The sequence below is a fragment of the Haliotis asinina genome, chromosome 1 (assembly GCF_037392515.1).
Source record: "Haliotis asinina isolate JCU_RB_2024 chromosome 1, JCU_Hal_asi_v2, whole genome shotgun sequence".
Taxonomy (NCBI): domain Eukaryota; kingdom Metazoa; phylum Mollusca; class Gastropoda; order Lepetellida; family Haliotidae; genus Haliotis; species Haliotis asinina.
Genome location: NC_090280.1, coordinates 35,739,373 through 35,745,043, shown reverse-complemented (window position 1 = coordinate 35,745,043; position 5,671 = coordinate 35,739,373).

Genomic DNA, 5,671 nt, shown 5'->3' with positions numbered 1-5,671 from the left:
TTTGTTGTTTTCACAACGTTTCTGGGCTATTCCTTGCCCCTTCGTCCCCCTAGCATCCACCTGACAAAGGGGCAAGGACTAGCCCAGTAACGTTGTGAAAACAACAAAGAAGAAGTTGACATCCATAACATTTTGTCCTATAAGAGCAATTCTTAGCAATGGTATTATTATTTCTAATGCTACTTTCTTGAAATCTGCAAGCATGGAACCAGTGTGTTTTTATGACCGCACACCCAAGATGCTTGCAATCACAAGAAACAGCTCTTGTTTTCAAACTTCGACCGCGTGGATAATCCTTGCACGCATCATTTGCTGTGTTTTTACCAGTCGCCGTCTCGGTTCATGTCGCGCGAACCTAATCGCTGCCATGCACTATGGGCGCAGCGTAACTGTTGAAACCACTTTCCCCCCAGCCCTGGGGAGAAATTAGTGAATCGTTTGAACTCCGATTTCACGTGTTTTTATTCATCTCGCTACTTTTAAAAGTTGAATTTGCATTTTTACATGTTTTTAAATGTAAGTCCATATCAAAAGGTATAAGAATCTGCAGAGTTGTTTTTTGCGTTGCATGTGACCTTTAAAGTGTATATGGCTGTGCTAACCTGGAGTTGTTTCATTAAGTTAACAGCACTGGTATTTCACATTTTGATAACACAACCGTAACCGGGCCCGGAGAATAATACACACATGCTTATGTTCCCTGATAAAAGCCATAGCTCGCCAATCTGCCAACGATACAAATCTTGCAGAGGGGGTGGGCTTCAGGGCTTTCGAACTCTCACCCTACCAGCCAACCCTGTTCAAAATTCCTGGAACCGCCCATGGTAAGAGAGAGACATTAATGAAACAATGACGACCAATACAGAACTGGCACCCGTGGCGAGCCACCTCCTCGTGGTGGGTGCTGGGTAACGCCAAGAGCTCGCCGACATCCCCGTAGTGGACCCGGGAGGATATTTGGTCCACCAACCCGTCTGCCGTGGGTTGCAGCCCTGTGTCGGCGGAGGAGGGGATCCTGGTGGTTGAGAGCAATAGGAGCTTGCAACCGTGTTCCTGTTGCTCAATACACCACTTCGGCCCTGACTTCGCCTAGACGGGTGGTCGAATAGGCCCGGTTCGACCAATCGGCTGGTCATGCCAAGCCCTGTGCATGGGGCATTATTATATTTATCAATGCACATATATCATTTGGAATCGTTGTAAATTTGGACTTGGCTTTATAATCTAAAACATTTTGAATTTGAAGTATGTTGTTCTGTAATTTGCCTAGAGTCCTATGCCAGAAGGCGGTGGCTCATGGGCCAATCTTGTAGAATTATTAATCTCTTAATTCTTCTGCTGGAGTATATCATCCGGGTATCCTTGGTGCTGCAAGCTGGAGGCCCGCTTGCTTTAGCATTGTCCTTGTGATACTCCATGGTGGGTGGGGAGCTCGGATGATGAATCATATGACACCAATCATGGCTTATGAAATACCCCCCAAAAAAACCAAACGTCCACTTGAAATTGATCCCGTTGATACTTCTCATAGACCGTCTCTATCGATTGAGTATTGGCCACGTTTCCTCGTTATTGAGACTCCGGACAAGACACCATTGAAGTTGAACCCTTTCGCAGTATCTAAGGGCATTCAAGGTATTGCTGGGGATGTCAAGAACATTAGACGCTTGCGTTCGGGTGCATTACTGATAGAGTGTGGCAAGAAACAGCAGACAACCAATCTGATGAACATTGAATCTTTTGTGGGCATTCCGGTCACGGTCTCTGCTCACAAGACCTTGAACACAAGTAAAGGTATCGTCAGAGATCGTGATCGGTTGTTTGCTGACATGTCCGAGCTTGATATAGCATGCGAAATGAAGGATCAAGGTGTGCTGTATGTGAAGCGCTTTTCCACCCGAAAAAACAATGAAACAATCCAAACAAATACCTATCTGTTTTCTTTTTCATTGCCAAATGCTCCCAAATCAGTAAAGGCGGGTTACTGCAATATCCAAGTTGAAACCTACATCCCCAACCCGCTCAGGTGTTTTAAATGTCAGAAATATGGACACGGTGTATCTACCTGCACATTGTCTGTTGTGTGTGCTCACTGTGGTGAGAAGACACACACAACAGAAGATTGTGACAGTGACTTTAAAAAATGCACTAACTGCTCTGGCGACCATTCATCTTCGTCAAAACAGTGTCCAATATGGAAAGAGCAAATGGCGATTAACAAAATAAAGTTCACCCAAAATATCTCTTTTTCTGAGGCAAAGAAACTGGTGAAGAGATCTGACCTTCTAGAAAGTTATGCTACAGTAGCAAAATCATCATCTGAATCCAACTCTAAAATAACAAAATCATCCACAGGATGCCAAACTACCTTGACTTGGGTCAGTTCCGACTCCCCACAGGTTTTATACCCTGCTATATCATCCCAGACTGAGGAATCACTTCCTACTACATCAAAGTCCTCTGATCATAAGTCATCTTCACAGTCACGCTCTGAGTCTCATTCAACAGCTGATAGACAACAAATTGTTAAAACTAAACCCAAACCTAAGTCTGATGCTTCAAAACAACAAAGTGGCAGAGCTCCTAAGGGGTCACAAAATAAAATTCAATTGTTTAATAAATATGGGTCTCTTGAAGATATGGACGTTTCTGAAAACGTCCATTCTAGGGCACATAGCTTGTCGCCCTCCAAAAGAGTGCGGGGTAGATCCCCAAAAAATCCCCCCAAAAGATAGTTTATTCCAACAATATTGTACAATGGAACTGCAGAGGTTTGAGGACTAATTTACATGAATTACAGCTATTAGTCCAAGATTTCACACCTTCAGCGTTATGTCTCCAAGAGACATATTTAAAACAAACAGATGCATTTGACCTTCGCCATTTTAATGCATATCACTCTTTTTCACCTCCGGGTGATAGAGCCACTGGCGGGTCATCCGTTCTAGTCAGACAAAACGTTATTCAAAGCCCTGTATCACTTAATACTAATATGCAGGCTGTTGCTGTGAGAATTACTTTACATGTAGCGTTTACGCTATGCTCGCTGTATATTTCGCCGTCTTCGACGTTTGCCAAAACTGATCTGCAAGCTCTCTATGACCAACTCCCGAAGCCCTGTATTATAATGGGAGATTTAAATGGGCACAACCCTCTCTGGGGTAGTGTAAATATAAACGCTAAAGGTAAGTTGTTGGAGGACTTCTGTTCTGACAACGATTTATGTATTTATAATGATGGTTCCAATACGTATTTACACCCTGGGACAGGGACCTATTCTGCTCTTGACCTGTCACTCACAAATTCAGAACTACTTAATGAATTCGAATGGTCAGTCCATGATGACCTCTGTGGAAGTGACCATTTTCCTACTATATTAAAAGCTGTAACTCCATCCGATGTTCCTCCATCATCAAGACGGAATTTTAAAGAGGCTAACTGGACTTTATATGAAACACTGTGTGCTGAAAAGCTTAAACCTGAACGTTTTACTGACGTTCCTGATGCTATTAAATGTTTTTCTGATGAATTGAACTCCATAGCTGATGAGTGTATACCAAAGTCCTCTGCAGTTCCACACATAAGAAAACCATGGTTCAACGATGAATGCAAACAAGCTAGGAAGGCAAGGAAAAAAGCAGAACATTATTTCCGTCGCCATCCTATGGTGCATAATTTGAATAAATTTAAAATTTTAAATGCTAAAGCACGGCGTACTTTTAAACAGAACAAACGCCAATCTTGGCAAAATTATGTATCTAAAATAAATTCTCGGACATCCATGTCCAAGGTATGGAATATGGTCCAGAAAATTAAAGGTAAAGGTACTAAATCTACTGTCAATCATCTTAAACATGGAGATCAAGTACTTACCGATAAATCAGATATCGCAAATAAACTGGGTGAAACCCTTGCTAAACACTCTTCCTCTTCTAATTATTTACCTAAATTCCAGCAGTTTCAAAAACAACAAGAAAAGAAAACTATTAATTTCAACTCAGATAATGGGGAAGATTATAATGAAACGTTTTCTATTCATGAGCTCCATACTGCTCTTGATCAAGCTCATGATACTGCTACAGGAGCTGATAACATACATTATCAACTCCTGAAGCACTTACCAGAATCCTGCCTAGAAACTCTCCTAAATATTTTTGATGATATTTGGACATCGGGTAACTTTCCTTCATCATGGCGTGACGCCATAGTAGTACCCATACCTAAACCTGGACGTGATCATACTAATCCACCTAATTATCGTCCGATTTCGTTAACTAGCTGTGTTTGCAAGACCATGGAACGCATGATAAATAATCGACTTGTTTGGTACTTGGAAACAAATAACCTTATAACTGATATACAGTGTGGTTTCCGTAAAAACAGAAGTACTGTCGATCACTTAGTGCGACTGGAATCATTTGTTAAAAATGCACTGATTAATAATCAACATGCTGTGTCTATCTTTTTTGATCTTGAGAAGGCATATGACACAACCTGGAAATGTGGTATTTTAAGAGATTTACATGACTTCGGCTTGCGAGGTCGTTTGCCTCAATTTATTGCCAACTTTTTAAATAACAGACAGTTTCAAGTTCGAGTGGGTTCTACCCTGTCTGATCATTACAATCAGGATCAGGGTGTTCCACAAGGCAGTATTCTGTCTGTCACACTTTTTAGCATCAAGATAAATAGTTTATCAAAAGTTTTAAACGATTCAATTGATGGATCGTTATTTGTGGATGATTTTAATATTTCTTGTCGTGGGAAAAATATGCATACCATTGAACGGCAACTGCAGCTTTGTTTAAACAAAATAAATAAATGGTGTCTTGAAAACGGCTTCAAATTTTCTAAATCGAAAACTAACTGCATACATTTTTGTCGTAGATATAAACCCCATAAAGATCCTGAACTGTCTCTAGATGGGACGCCCATTAAAGTTGTGAAGGAAGCCAAGTTCTTGGGTCTAATCTTTGATTCACATTTAACTTTTTTACCACATATTAAATCACTTAAAACTAAATGCCTGAAAGCACTTGACTTGTTGAAAGTTGTTTCAAATTCAAAATGGGGAGGGGATCAAGCTACCCTTCTCCATCTCTATCGATCACTAGTTCGTTCTAAACTTGATTATGGCTCAATCGTTTACGGGGGAGCCTGCAAAAGCAATCTTAAACTTCTTGATCCTGTCCATCATCAAGGTCTGAGACTTTGTCTTGGATCTTTTAGAACTTCACCTATTGACAGTCTCTATGTTGAAGCTGATGAACCTTCTCTTGAGCAGCGCCGTATAAAGTTAGCTTTACAATACATTACTAAATTATACTCTAATGATTCTAACCCTGCATATAACTGTGTTTTCAATCCCCTTTATGAGGATTTATACAACAAAAAGTCTTCTCTTGTCCCGCCTCTGGGACATAGAATTACACCTTTTCTTTCTGCTGCTGGGATTCAGCTGGAAAACATAGCTCCCTCCCGTCTTCTTTCTTCTACTCCCTGGCAGTTGGTCAGGCCTCAAGTAGACCTAACATTGACCACATTTAAAAAATCAGAGACTAATGAATTACAATATAAGCAAAAATATAATCAATTAAAACATAAATATAGCAATTATAAATCCTTATTTACAGATGGGTCCAAGGATGGTGGCTCTGTGGCTTGTGCCACT